Consider the following 15,948-nt stretch of genomic DNA (forward strand, 5'->3'; position numbering starts at 1 on the left):
TCATGATTCTAACGATTGTGTTTGGGTCTTAATACTGTTATTCTCTGCATCCATCAAGAAATCCATTTCATGTTGGGTGGCATGCAAGTGTATACAAATGTGTTAATTGAAATTTGGTAAATTCAAGGGAGAACTCAAAGAGTGTAATTCCTTAGAAAGGCAAAGCCAAAGTTCAACAAAATAAACGCCAGGAATTGGGTACTTGAAAGGGGTGAGGTGGGGCCAAGGGGAAAAGGATAGATGAAAAAAAGAAGTGAAGAGAGGGAGAATGCAGTCAGGAATTCAATGTGTATCCTACAAAATTAGGAAGAGTGAGGGAAAGGGTGGATTGGTGAGAGATGGGTGAGAATGTAGAAAGAGGCTACCTTGATCAAGATACGTGATATTCACCAACTGCTTGGTTAACCGGCAACCCTTTTGTACAACTACTTAAAGAGTATTAAAAAAAGAGAAAGCCATTACATTCCATATTTTTTAGCAGCAAAGATACTCATTCTTCAGAGAAAGAATTAGAGTTTCCTAAAGTCACCTTAAGAAAGGAGCAACTGTGCAAAAGGTTAGGGAAATGACATAGGACATATTGAAATAAGTCAGTGATTGGAGACATGATTCGTTTGTATTAGTTTTCCCTTCCGTAAGGGAAGAGGATTTTCCATATTCTCTAAATAAGAAGAGGTGGCTACTCTGCTCCATAATGTCCTGCTTGCTCTCACACCCAGGACTTAAGGGGAGCCAAGGGAGGTGACTTTTTCATTCTCAGTGCTTGCTCCCTCACTAATCCTTCAAGGCCTAGGCCTAAACCCAAGGGAATGCCACAAGAACACAGTGCACTTCCTTCTTTTTGGGCAAATGGGAGGGCTTCTTGAGGGAGGTTGGTCTCTCACACTTGTTCTCTGTATCTGGCCTTTGCAAAAATGTGAAGGCAAATAAGGATTAACCCTGAATCTGCCACTGGAGGAGGAGATGGTCAGGAGGGGATTGGATCATTTGGTTTTCTAAATCTCAGAAGCTGGATCAAGAATCTCATGTCAGGAAGTCTAGGCTGCCATCAGGAGGGATTTTTGACATACCCTATCTCTCTCTGTCTCTCCAGGTCCTTTTTCTTGTCCCCCAAATCCTTGTCTGCAGAGTGCTTAGCAGAGAAGCCCCCATCCCCACTCCTGGTGTGACATTTAGGGGCATTGTTCTCAAGGAGCAAAGCCTGGGATTCTTCTTTTTGGATTTTTAAAATTCATTATGCTAAACCCAATCCATACTTCCATGTAACATTTTCTCCTGGAAATAAAAACACAGAAGAGGTACTCAAAAATAACTGTTTTTTTTTCCTTCCCTCTGAAAAGTGCCCTGTTTTTGGTAGAACGCTTTTATCTTTTTTCAACTTCTTTATTTGCTCTTCAACAGCATTATAATGACAATAACAAAAAACCCAAATAAAGCTGTTTTCATTTTTCATATTTATTCCAGACCTTGGCCACATGCAGACATCATTTTTACAGTTCTACTCATAGTGTCTACAGAATTCTGTATTGTACTCTGTTCATTTAACATTATATCATAAACAAATGTTGCTTCTTTGTTGCATTTCAACTGAACATTTTTATTGGGTACATACTATTCCATTAAGTTGACACAAATTTTTTTACTTAAATATTTCTGAAGAAAATGAGGGAGGGGTGACATTGCTCAAAATGAAATGTACTCATTACTTGACTTATGTAACTGCAACCCCTCTGTACATCACCTTTATAATAAAAATTAAAAAATTCTATTATTATATGTGCATGCTACTTACTTTTTAATAATATATATTCAAGCAATACTAAAAGAAATATTTTCAACCATATCACTCTTACCTTAAAAAAATTCAAATGGTTATATTCTTTGAGCAATATTCTTAAATTTGGCGAAATATTCCTGAATTCATGTTTCTAATGTGGCCAGAAATATTTCCAGAATTTTTACAGTTTTTTTTGTAGTTTTTCAGTTTTCGGATTATTGATCATGCAAAAGATATTCTTGCCCATCAGGCATGGTGGTGTACTCCTGTAATTCCAACTAATCAGGAGGTAGAGGCAGGAGGATGGTAACTTCAAACCAGTCTAGGTAAAGTTAGTTAAGACTCTATGGGTAAAGTTAGTTAAGACTCTATCTTAAAAATGAAATATAAACAAAAGGGCTAGGACATGGCTTAAGTAATAGAGCCCTTACCTAGGCCTGGGTTCAATCTGCAATAATGGGGAAGAAAAGAGTTGCTATTACTGAGTAAACTAGTAAAAGAGGCCTGAAGTGCAATGGGGTACATTCTGGACCAGGCACATAAATGCATTCAAAGATCACCAGTGTGTACCAGAGGCGTGTTACTGCTTATGTTTCATAGATATGACAAGTGACAAGCTTGAATGTAGCTTTGTAAAAATGCAAAGGAGCCATGGGCTCCCTTTGTGATCTCAGCAATTGTTTTTGTGTCAGTTTGGATATAAATGTGAGAAGCATGTGAGGTTGGTCTTATTTTATTGTTGTAGTTTGTCCTGTGTGTACTTTGCTTCTGCTATTTTTCTGCTGCTCCTGTTCCTTTCTCACTGCCTATTAACATGTTGATGTTTCTCTAACTGTAATGTTTTGAAAAGTCAGGACTCTTGGCTTCACTACCTCCTTGTCTTTAGCCTCAAAAATGTCAAGATTAAGATGATTTACTGCCTTTCCCTCCCTCCCTCCCTCCCTCCCTCCCTTCCTCTCTTCCTTCCTTCCTATTGAGAACTGGAAGCATACATACTCTAAATTATGAACCTGTGCGTGAAAGTTTGGTAGACTTCAAAATAACCAGCACAAGCAGGGCTGGGAAGTATGGCTAAAGTTGTAGAATACCAGCTTAACAAGTACAAGGACTTAAGTTCAAAGCCTAGTATTGTGTTCTCATAAGACTGTTTTTCATTTATATTTCATGAGATAACTGTGCAAAAATATGTAACTAAGTTGCCATTTGACAGAGATAGCTAATTAGAGGGTAAATAAGTATTTAAATTCTATTTTCAATAGGAAAGATTGCCAACTTCCTTTTTCTTTATTCCTTTCTCTCTCTTGTGCCAAAGGGTTTCAAGTATTATTTTCTGACTGTATACATAGCTTTTGAACAAGTAGTCTGTTGTGGAGTGAATATCACATTAAGATGGTGGACAAATGTCCATGCTGCTTCTAGAATTGCTGTCCTCATGCAGAATTGACCTATTCCTTAAATACATATGAGAAAATACCATGTTTTTTCTTCTCATCTTTTAAATCAAGCAAACTTAGCTGTGTGAAGTTTGTTTTTTTTAAACACAGTGGTTTCTTCACCCACAGGAATAATGATAGAAAATTTTTCAGAAAATTCTAGGATTGAATGTCATCCAAAGTTTTGTTTCAAGAACCAATTCGTTTTTAAACATTTATATTTTAAAATGTTATAAAAACAGTCCATGAAATACACATATCCATCCAGGTTTTCTTCATGCCAATATGTATTATAACTATAATACAATCACCAGGAGCAGAACATTAACTTTGCTATAGCACTTTGGTATGTATGACAACAATTAGTATTGTGTTATAAAGCACTTTATTAGTACTCCATAGTAGGCATATTGTGTGGTAATTTAGCCAAAATACAGGCTTCGTTTAGATTTCAGCAGGTTTTCTGTTAATATTCTGTATCTCTTCCAGGATCCAGTCCAAAAAGCACCTTGGCACTTGGGAGGAGTACTAGTCAAGGCTTTGTAAAGTACTCATCTGGAGCTCATCTCGAGTGCTCTACTCTCATGATTTGCTTGGGTTTAAGTGTTTTCGCTTTGTGTACTCAAAAGAAAACTTGGTCTCTTTCTATCAGGAAGTAGATGATGTTGATGACTGTTAACCCCGGATCCGGAAATACGTAGAGCCAGTGCCTGAACCGGAAGTACGTAGTCTAGCTATCTGTCATCACCAGATTAGAAAGTACGTAGAGGCTAGCACTGGATCCGCAGCACAAAGGGAACTAGCGTCACAACCGGAAGTGCCTAAGGGATGTCACCAGAACCGGAAGGATGTGATGTTGGTGTCTGTCACCACCGGATCAGGAAGTACGAAGAGGCTAACTCCAGAACTGTAAGACTAATGCAAGATCCGGAAGTATGTCAAGGCTCTTGCTGGAACCGGAAGTTCGTATGACTTTATCCTGCACCGCCGGACCAGGAAGTAAGTTGGGGCCGTCGTCAGATCCAGCAGTACTCGACGCTGGTCTGTTACCACTGGGTCAGGAGGTGCGTGATGTCGGCGTCCGCTTCGGCCGGCCAGGAAATGCGTGGTGCTGGGGCTCGGTGTCGGAGGATCCGGAAGTACGTAATGTGGGTTTCGGCTGTTGCCCGATCTGGGGGGAAGCGAGTTGGTGAGAAACTATCCCCGGATCTGGAAGCACATGATTGTTGGTAGTAGGTGATGTTGGTGTCTGCCTCCCCTGGATCAGGACGTTGGCGACATTGTGGATTGTGTCACTGGAACAGGAAGTACTTGTTACTGTGGCCGCCATCGCCGGCACAGAAGTACGTGATGTTGGATATACAGAGTGGCAGAATCAGGAAGCAGGTAACTTGGGTAGAAGCTGTTGACAGATCTGGAAGTACATGAGGTTGGTAGAAGCTAGAAATACGTGATGTGGGTGTGTGCCATCGTCTGACCAGGCAGCTGGGGATGTTGGTGTCAGCCATCACTGTATCAGAACGTAGGTGATGTTACTATATCCTATGGCCAAGTCAGTAAGTAACTGCAGGTGCTCCCTATCGTTCTATCAGGAATTAAGAGATGTTTGGAGTTGCTAGCGCCCCATCAAGTAGTAAGCCATGTTTGCCACGGTGTATCAGGAAGTACCTGTGGTTGACACGTTTGTACTATCAAGAAGCAGGTGATGTTGGTAGAATCTTTGAGGCAGGATTTAAGTGGGTTTGGAAGTAAGTGATGGTGGTGTATACTCCTGCTGTGTCAAGAAGTATGCGATATTGGCAGATTTGTGAGAAATACGGTCGCCAAAAGGACACCAAAAAAATAACAACTGTCACCGGGCACCGGTGGCCCACACCTGTAATCCTAGCTACTAAGGAGGCTGAGATCTGAGGATCATGGTTCAAAGCCAGCCTGAGCAGGAAAGGCTGTGAGGCCCAGTTTCTACTTCTACTTCGGTCTGCTTCTTGCTGGTTCATAAGAGCTAAAATATGAACTACTTGGAGAGGAAATTGTTGTCTGCCTCCTACTGCATGCAGTCTTGACTCAAACTTGTTTTAAATTCACATTGGTGAAAAATGGACTTGCATCCCACTGTGAATTTAAATACTTACAACCCAGGGATAAATGGATCGCATGGCTCATTTATCTTGCAGCCATTAATTAATGGTGGTTAATTGTAGTTATGAGCTGTTGAATTCCAGGCTCTTGCACCCATACATTTCTTTAATGTATTCTGCATACCGTAGAGGCAGACAGTGAGTGGGATACCGAGAGATTGTCCCAGAGAGCTCATAACAACATCCCTTCCCTTTTATCCTTTCAGAGAGAGCCCATTACTGTGCCAGTCTCAAGGCTGACCAAGGACAGGGGACTGGTGTCCCATAATGTACTGCTTCCTGGGGAAATTCCACTGACTGTTGTTCCCTGCATTCCTGGAGGGATCTGCTTAATCTAACTCTATGTTTTCTACAAATGAGAGGTCAATTAATTGTCAACATGGAGTAAAAAACTGAAATAAATCTTGGTGTTTTGAAAAAAATATTTGGGATATGTGGACTCAGGTCTTTGGTAATAATAATATACTTCTAGCCAAGATCCAGTAGCTCACACCTGTAATCCTAGCTACTCAAGAGGCTGAGATCTTCAGATCTTCCTAGTCAGCCTGGACAGGAAAGGCTGAGTGCTGAGGATAGCAGTTGGAAGCCTGCCTGGCAGGAAAATCTGTGAGACTCTAAACTACTAAACTACTAAGAAAAAAAAAGCCAGAAATGAAACTGTGGCTCAACTGGTAGAGTGCTAACCTTGAGCAAAAGAAGGTCAGAAGGTCAGGCACAGCACCCATTTCCTGAGTTCAAGCCCCAGGACCAGCACACAACACAAATACATGATGCTTCTGAGTATGTCTGTTGTACTGTTTGTGAATGAGGCTGCTGAGGGTGTGGAGAAAAACCTAGGACAAACTGGTTTCAGAAGAGATATGAGACTTTATAACTACCTCTTAGGCTTTAGGTAAACTACCAGAAATCTCTACATTTCCAAACTCAGGAATCATCACTGGGTTTAGAAATCAGATAGGCAGAATTCTCAGATGACCCCAGGATTCTACCCATTGATGTGGAATAGTCTTTCCTTGAGTGTGAGAGTGAGCCTTTAAAAATGTCTAGAAGTCAAAAAGAGAGATTTAAAACTACAACAAATAATTTTCTTGCACTCAAAGAAGCAAATGACCAAATTGTGGATAAAGCCATGTAGCAAGAACCTAGAGCCTGCCCTCCCTCCCTCCCTCCCTCCCTCCCTCCCTCCCTCCCTCCCTTCCTTCCTTCCTGCCTGCCTGCCTGCCTGCCTGCCTGCCTGCCTGCCTGCCTTCCTTCCTTCCTTCCTTCCTTCCTTCCTTCCTTCCTTCCTTCCTTCCTTCCTTCCTTCCTTCCTTCCTGCCTGCCTGCCTGCCTGCCTGCCTCCCTCCCTCCCTCCCTCCCTCCTTCCTTCCCTTCCTCCCTCTCTTTCTCTTTTTCTTTCTCTTTCTCTGTCTTTTTCTTTCCCTCCCTCTCTTCCTCCATTCCGCCATTACTCTCTCTTCTCTCTCCCTTTCTTTCTCCCTTTCTTTCTCCCTTTCTTTCTTCCTTCCTTCCTTCCTTCCTTCCTTCCTTTTCCTTTCTTTCTTTCTTTCTTTCTTTCTTTCTTTCTTTCTTTCTTTCTTTCTTTCTTTCTTTCTTTCTTTCTCTCTTTCTCTCTTTCTTTCTCTCTCTCTTTCTTTCTCTCTATTTCTTTCTTTCTCACTCTTTCTTTTCTTGTAGGTTATGGGGCTTGAATTCAGGGCCTGGGCTCTGCCCTAAGCTTTTCTGCTCAAGTCTAGCACTCTACTACTTTGAGTCACAGCACCACTTCTAGTTTTCTGGTGGTTCTTTGGAGATAAGAGTCTCATGGACTTTCCTGCTTGTGCTGGCTTTGAATCATTATCCTCAGATCTCAGCCTCCTGAGTAGCTAGAATTACAGGTGTGACCCACCATCACCCAACTGACATGGGGTGATTTCTAGGTGTTGATATGCTCTGTATTTGGTAGCTGGCAGACATGGACCTCAGTCCTACAACAACATAAGGACTTGTATTCTTTTGGTGACAAAGATGACTTATATTCCCCGACTCACTTCCGTATAAATGAGGCATTTGTACTTTGGCTACTGGAGGACTTGCAAGTGATGACATAATTGAATTCTTCTTAAGGTATTTCCTTTGGCTACATTTCCTTTGCCTTAGATCATGGCTCCTTGCTAGGGAAGGATAGGTTATATCTGAGGCCTTTCTCATGTCTGTCCCATAGTCTATCTTCTTCTTCAAATTCTGCTTCTAAAATCTTTCAGCAATATTCCTTAAATCCCTCCCCACATACTATCTTACATGCAAATCTTCCTCTCAAAGTGTTATTCCCAGGGTTCTCACCCTGTGTCAGGGTCGGCAGGATTTTGGAGCTGGATGACTCAGTAACAGTTGGCAACTACCTCTTCAGTGATAATTGGTGGAATAGTGACTGTCCCTGTCAGGAATTAGGGGTGTAGTTGTTAAAAATGCACCACTGGTAACTCAACATGGAGTGACTGTAGAAGATAATATGCTAGTAAATGTAATGCCTCTAGATTTTCAAGATGTTCAAGGGTGTAACAAATATAGGGAGAATGGATGTTTCTTGGGCAATGCATTTGAAAGAAGCATTTGGAGCCTGGGGATGCTCAGTCATCAATGTAGCCTGAAATATGAAAGTTAGACTCCTTGGCAACACATGAAGGAAGTTTCATCACTTGCAGCTGGAGGGCAGAAAAGACTAAAAATCAGGCCACAACATAATTATAATGGTTGTAGCTCACCAACGAAGGTTGAATTCTCTACCCTAAAAATACCTGTAATGCTAAGTAGATGCCTTTAGTAGAGATGGAAGCAGGATCCTAAGTCTGGAAATATTAAGGACTGGACCAACATCTTTGAAAATCTAGAAACTGTAAACCCGTAAGAACCCTTGAGGCCTATAGAAGTGATCCATGTCTCCCTGTTAAATTGGAGTGCTTCTCTCTGCTTGAAGCTGGTTCAGAAGCCCTTTGCTTTTCCTAGGTAACACATACTCCCTTCAGGGGTCTATCCCCAGCTATCTTTCCTGCCAACAAAACCAGTTACCCTATTCTAATTACACCTAAATGGGCCAGGAGAATTCTGAGCCCCCTAAGGCGTGATATGCCAAAGTGGATGCAAAACTCTCAATGTAGGATAGAATGAAAATGAATCTGAACAGGTTGAGGCTCATAGGAAGGAATCATATCTGAACTCTGGTAGCAGGAAAATGGAGAAAAAGAAGCCATGGAAAAGGAAATAAGCTGAAGAGAGAAGTTGAGAGAAGCTTCTCTGAGGGAGTAACAGCTGTGCAGAATTCCACGTGAAGGCTGAGAACTAGCCAGGAAAGAGCAAGTGCATTTCAAGGCTGATGGGACAGTCAGGGTAAATGCTGGAGGAGAGAGAGGGCAGCAGATAGAGACACATGAGAGATGGATCAGTAGAGTTTGTGTGGAGAAAACTCATCAGAGAAGGGCAGAGATCCAGACATGAAAGTTTTAGATTTTATCCCAAGGGCAATGGAGAACTACTTAGGGATTTTGCACATTGAAAGGACCAACATAAAAAGATCATCTTACTAATTAGGATAACATGGGAGCCTATGATCTGGGACTCTAGAAATAGCTGTTCTGTGTTTGGACTATACTCCATACCAGGATATATGCCCTCAGGGGTATATACCCTCAGAATATGGGCCTCAGTATGTAAAATGTTCACAGTAATAGCTTCAGTCAGACATCAGCCTGGAAACAATCCAGTGTCCATCCTCAGAAGAAGGGTGGTGGTAAATTCAGACAGTGTAGCACTGGATGATGATGGGAATGGGAGAGTCCTTGTTACATAGCACTGTGTGGGTACGTCTCAGACACATGCAGGCAAATGACTATACAGTTCTGTACTGGCTCATAGGAGGAATCTAGATGGTAAAAAATAATATGACATTGTAAAAGGGGGATTATCAGGAGGCAAGAGCTTCTGTGACTGGAGAAGTGGGAAGGCCAGGGTAATGGGAGGTGAATATGATTAAAGTATATTTCCATATGAACACAGAAAAATGAAAGCCACCAAAACTGTTTAAGAAAGAATAGAAAGGTAAACAGGGAGAAGAATAATAGAATGAATTTGATCAAAGTACACATATGCACCTTTGTAGATATCACATATCCATTTGTACATTGATTTATGATAAAAAGGACATGATTCTGTTTATGTGTAATTCATTAAGAGGGAAAAATAACCTAAGGAAATTAGATGACTTGTTGCTTTGGGGTGGAAAATGACTGAAAAAATGAAGAAGGGAGGTTTTGGGGTGTTGCTTATGTTTATATTTGGGTCTCTGCCAGTTCTATGGCTGTGCAAATGTAAAAAGTCAAGGTGTAGGCTGAAGATGTGTGTACTGCATTACCACATTGGTTATACTCCAAAGATATTTATCCCTTTAGAATTTCTTCTGTATTTACTCTTGGGGACTATGGAACTATAGAAAACAAAGATCTATATTGGTTACTAAAAATCATATAGAATTTTCCTAGATTGTTCTTAATCTATGTGTAGTGATGCTCAGATTAAAAGCAAATTTAGCATTTACTCAAAACTGAATCAGCACACTAAATATATCTGCTAGTTTTTTGCCATTTCTTCAGAAAATCTTGCTTTGATTTGTGTATACTGTGTATTGTGTGTGTGTGTGTGTGTGTGTATGTGTGCGTGCACGCGCACGCGCGTGTTCGCGCGCCTGTGCAATGCTAACTACATGTCTGGGACATCTCCTCTGAGTTTTTTTCCCCATGGCCTTTTTGCAGCTGGGCCTGCCATGGAAAATAGCCTAGTGCTCGAGTTTCTAGGCTGTGTGACCCAGGCATGCCTGGTTCTTCCTCTTCCTCTTCCTCTTTTCTCAGTTCGGTCTGCAAGTGCACCCAGCTCCCCAGTGGAAGGACGGCATCTTGCTTGCTACGATGGGAGTCTAATTGTTCCTAGATTGAGTATTTCCCTGGGACGACTGTCCCAGCCGGTGTTCCCTGAATTAACATGCTCACTGAAGGATTGAAGATGGTGATTAGGCCCGACAGCATCAGTTTCGGTGGGACAGTTGCAGCACCACAGAGCTGCATGGGACGGTGAGGAGATTTATTTGTGTGGAATGGAGACATATGGTCAGAATCATCTGCTCCCTTTCCTCTGTAATTAAAACATCTGGGAACACCAAAGAGCTGGGAAATGAGAAGACAACAGTGAACATTGCTTCCTGCCCAACATTGAGTTACCTATTCATGGGGCTTGGGCATCAGGGGGTCCAAGCCACCTGGTATGGGCTGGTCAAAGAATTGCAACAGCTCAAAGACCACTTTCTTGGAAGAATAAATTTTTAGGTTTTGGGTTTATATTATTTTTGTTTGAAATTATACACAGTGTATTTCTTTTTATGATCAATTTCTGGGGCTTGAACTCACAGCCTCATCCTCTCATTTGGCTTTTTCACTCAAGGTTGGTACTCTTCCACTTGAACCACACCTTTATTTCTGGCTTTTTGCTAGTTAATTGAAGATAAAAGTCTTACAGATTATTCTGCTGTGGCTGGCTTTGAACAGTGATCTGATATCTCAGCCTGCAGAATAATTAGGTTACGGTTGTGAGTCAGTAGTGCTCATCCATAATGTCCCCCCACCTCTACAAAGATGACTCGGGAGTTTTTTGTTTCAAAATAAAAATACAAGAAGGCAAATGGAAGGGAAGGAAAGTGTTGGGCTTATTAATGAGGTCTGTACCAGACTGACTTTTATTTGTCATGCAATAAGTTTGTTTTTTTTTAAGCTAGGAAAGTGGACATTTTCTACTACTAGGAAAGGAAACTTGGGATATCTTTGTTTTGGGCCAAACATCTTTCTTTTTTTTTTTAATTTAATTTTATTTTATTTGAGAACATACTGTACAGAGGGGCTACAATTACATGGGCAGGATAATGCATACATTTCTTACCAAGCATTGCAGCCTCCTCCTTTGTTGGCCAAACATCTTTCATCTAATGGCTATGCCTCAAACAAATACAGTCCATACAAGTTCAGACCTGTTAGTAAACATACCAAGCTTGTCAGAACTGGTGTGTGTAAGATCCTCTGCCATACTTTGTTACTGAGATTTGAAGCTTAGAAAGACTATCAGCACTATAAGCCAATTAGCTCACTGATGCAACCATCTCCTGACCTACCATTCCACTCACTGCTCCTCCATTCATTCACTCAAGAGATCAACCTTCTCTGAGCACCATGTAGGCTCCATGAGGCTTTGTACTTGGTGCAGGGAAAACAGGAATAAGAGCTTTAAATGTCTTATTTTGTCTTGATTGAGATACTTATGGTCTCAGAGAAAGAGTTCAACATGGTTTTGTCAAGTAGCTGGGTACCTAATGCCATATGAGCATGTAGAAAACATTTTGGATCCTATCTTCTTCATCTTGCTAGCTGAACCAAATGACCCCTTGCCACTTGAACCTCTGTCTTATATGTTATAGCAGTGTAAGGGGCCATCAGCCACAAAATAAAGAGGCCTGCATAAATTGAGTGCTGCCTTCTATATGCTTAGTACTTTACTTACTTGATATATTTTTTATGTCTTCCTAGCAACAGTCTAAGTGGACATTATTCTGTGCATTGTACGGGTCAGAAAACCAAGATTCTAAGTGAGAAAATGAACAGGTTGGTATTTGGACGTTGGAGTGTCTAAGTTAGATGCTCATGTTTCTCTGTTTGATTGATCTGACTGCCCCTAGGGACTTTAGGATTCCACCTGCAGAACACGCAGCCTTCTCTGAACCCAGAGGTGATTTAGTACCCCTATGGCCTTTCTTACCTAGGAAGTTTCCTAGGTCATCTGATGCCAATAATGCTTTAGTTTCTTCTTTCCAGCAAGATCTGGCTTCCTGTAGTCTGAATAGCTTGTTCAAGGCCCTCCCCCTGCTGGTGGGATCTTTCCAGATGTGACTAGAGGGATAATGAATTGACATCACCAGTTGTGTCTACTTAATGTCTTTGTTATCAGTGCCAAACATTGGATTGACCCCAAATTTCCACATCTATAAATGAAGCTAATTCCAGATCCACTTCCTCGGAGTTGTCAGGATTGCACGAGAAAGTGCACATAAAATGTCCACACCAGTATGTGGCCAGTGCATCTAGTACGTGTTATCTAGCAACAACATCGTAGCTAATGTGCTCGCAACTCTCTGGGGGAAGAGAAATGAGGTGAATAAGACTGGATGGCTTGTCCAACTACACACAGCTTGAGAGTAGCAGGGCAGGGATCTGAACCCAGGTGGCCCCTTTCCAGGATCAGAGTTTTTCATGCATCTATGGCAACTGGTTCTCAATGAACAACTGTCCTAATACCCCACAAATCCAGAATGGCATGGGTACTGTATACCTGGCTGAAGGTCTACTCCTGTGTACGTCTCCCCACCATAGCCTCTTGCCCTCCTATGCATCTTATCCCATCATAGGTTGGAGAGGGGGGTCATCTTGTTCCAGACAGAATTCTGTACAGACAAATGAAGACAATTAGGATCAGGAGACTGTCCTTATGTTTGTGTGGCCAAATGCCTGATTGACATAAGTCTTATTTGTAAATGCCTCTGGGGACCAAGTTTAGGCAAGTGACTTCTTTATTTGGCCCTATAAATCCTTTCAATCTCCAAAATAAGTTCCCAATCCAGCTAAGATCCTAGCACCCCTGAGGGAGTGACTTACCTGCTCATAGATAGGACAGAGGCTTTTAGCTCAGGAATCTTGAGATTAGACCAAGAGAACTGTGTTCTAACAGAGCAAAATGCTGCACAATCAGCATCAAGCCTCCAATTGTCCCCAAGATTCAATTAAGACCAATCGAGCTCCTGATTAAAGAATCTGACATCCATCCAGCCATAAATATTTATGCCTGATAGGCTTTCTCCTTAACAACAAAACAATCTGCAGTGACAACATTAGAAAGATGAATACATTCCTGGTGATGACTCCATTATCAGTACTAATAATAACTTAACAGTTTCCACATGTGTCACGCTGAGACATATGCAAATGAGGGGCTCCGCTGTCAGAAGCACTTGGAAGTGGACAGGCAGGACTGTCAGAGTGGATGCAGCCGGAGAGACCTCATTTCAAGTACAACTGTGTCGTGTACTCATTTGCTCTGTCTCGAGTATCACCCTTCACTCAAAGATCACAAATCAGTTCAGCAGACCTAGCCAGTGCCGCTGTGAAGCCAAAACATCTGGATGAGAAGTGAAAAAAAATCCAGTCTTTCATCAAGTCAGACATCCAGACATTTTTCACCATATATTTGTTTAGTGCCTACTGTCTTAGACAAGAGTTCATCTACACACTGTCAAACATCCAGATGAGAGACGGACTTCTTTTCATAATTCATCTAGAAATTTGGGTACCAGGAAAATGCTTCTTATAACATCTGCAACATCTGTTATTGGTTTAGAGGTTTCAGTACTTTTTTTCTTTTTTTTATGGGCACTGTTTCTTAGAATCAGGCTAAGTGTGTTCCAGAAGGCCCATGATGTTTGCTTACTAACCTTGTTATTCTAACCTTCTGAATTTCTAAAGGTATAGATAATAATAACAATTAATTTTTTTTAAGATTACACTGCCTCAAACAAATTCAATTTAAATTGGGATTGGTGGATAAATGATACCGTGAGTCTGGATATTTTACTCCTGGCCTCCTTACTTACCAAAGAGATGTAATGGCACATTATATATTAGCCATAGAAATAAGCAAGAAATGCTATTTATATGTCAAAATTATCAAAGACTTTCTGCCAGGTATAGTTCTGAGAACAGATTGACGAGTGAACCTACCCAAGCAATTGCTTCCCATGTGTAAAGCAAGAGTTCTCCTGAGAAGGATCTGGAAAAGAAAGTGGTAGGACAACATGATCACTCAACAAGGGATGATTGGAAGGGAAGAATTTGAATGCCTTGGGAGGCGTATCTGGGACTCAGCAGTCATGCTGGGTGGTCATATTGGGCATTGTAAGCTTATCCTTGGCAAGGATGCTGGACAGGAGCATTGTCTCTGCAAGTGTAGCCAGTTGTGTAACTGTGCCGGTCGAGGAGGGTGGGCAGTTGTGAAAAGAACATTTGGCTACTTCTAAATAAAGGAGGGCAACTGTCCAGCCTAATGGTAAAATTGCAAAACATGGATCCCTCAGGTCCCATTTCCACTTGTCCTGGGCCACTGGACTTTTGAATTGACAAGGTCAAAGAAAAGAAAATCTGTTCTTTATTTGACAGGAACAAACAGGGCTCTGAGCTGTATCTGGCCAGATCCCTCTCAACTCCAAATCTGGGTCTTAGGATGAATAAAAAAACATTCCCCAAACCTGTGAGACAAACCTATGACAAAATAAGAGGGGTACCTGTCTCCTCAGAGCAAACATTTCTTTGTTGGTTATTACAAGAAGAAAAGGTTTAGAAAGTTCAGGAAAGTTAATGTACTAGAGAATATTCTTCCTCTCATCCTTCCTTCTTTTCCTCTTCCCTCTCTCCCTCCCACCTTCCCTCATCTTCTCTTTCTTCCTTTCCTTCCTTTCTTCCTTTCTGTGTTGCTACTGAGGTATGAACTCAGGACCTTGGCACTCTTTTTTTTTTTTTTTTTTGCTTAAGGCTGGCATTCTGCCACTTGAATTACAGTTCTAGTTCGGGCTTTTTTGCTGCTTAATAGGAAATAAGAGTCTCATGGACTTTCCTGCCTGGGCTGGCTTTGAACTGCAGTTTTCAGATCTCAGCCTCCTGAGTGCCTGGCTTTTTGTTTTTTTAAAGAGACAGTAATAAATGTTGGTAATAATGTGGAAAAAATTGGTCTGCTGTTAGTGTAAAATGGTGTGGTCTCCGTAAAAAAGTTTGGTAACTCCTCCAAAAATTAACACAAAATTATCATTACCTAGGGATTCCAATCCTTGGTAAATACCTCAAATAATTCAAAACAGGTGTTTATGCAAAAATGTCTCTGTATTCAAATATTCATAGCCATACAACCACAATAGCCCAAAGGTGGAAACAACTAAATGTCCATCAACAAATGAATAGATGAAAGAAGGTGATACAATTCTATGATGGAATACTATTCAGTCATAAAAAGGAGTGAAAAATCAGTTCATGTTCCAAAGAGATGAGCCTTAAAATCTGTGAGCTAAGTAAAAGAAGCCAGACACAAAAGGATGGTGTCCATTGGTATGAAAAATCCTGCATAGAGACAGAAAACTGGTTTATGGTTGAAATATCTTGGAAGGATTGGGGACTGGTAAGTGGCTGCATAACTAGATGCTAAGTTTTCTATGGATCTGTAGAAGAATGATGGTGAGATGGTGATTGCACAATGTTGAAAAGTACTGAATGCCACTGAGTTATATGCCCTGAAAAGCCAGAAGTGGAGCTATGGCTCAAGTGGCAGAACACTAGCCTTAAACACAGCACCCAAGCCCTGGGTTCAAGCCCAAGGACTAGAACACACACACACACGCACGCACGCACGCACGCACGCACACACACACACACAGATTGGAACCATGTGTTGCCCTTTTGCCTACCTATTATTCCGTATCTTTATTATCCACTGG

The sequence above is a fragment of the Dipodomys merriami genome, unplaced genomic scaffold (assembly GCF_024711535.1).
Source record: "Dipodomys merriami isolate MVZ:Mamm:240054 unplaced genomic scaffold, mDipMer1.0.p SCAF_39, whole genome shotgun sequence".
In the NCBI taxonomy this organism is placed as follows: domain Eukaryota; kingdom Metazoa; phylum Chordata; class Mammalia; order Rodentia; family Heteromyidae; genus Dipodomys; species Dipodomys merriami.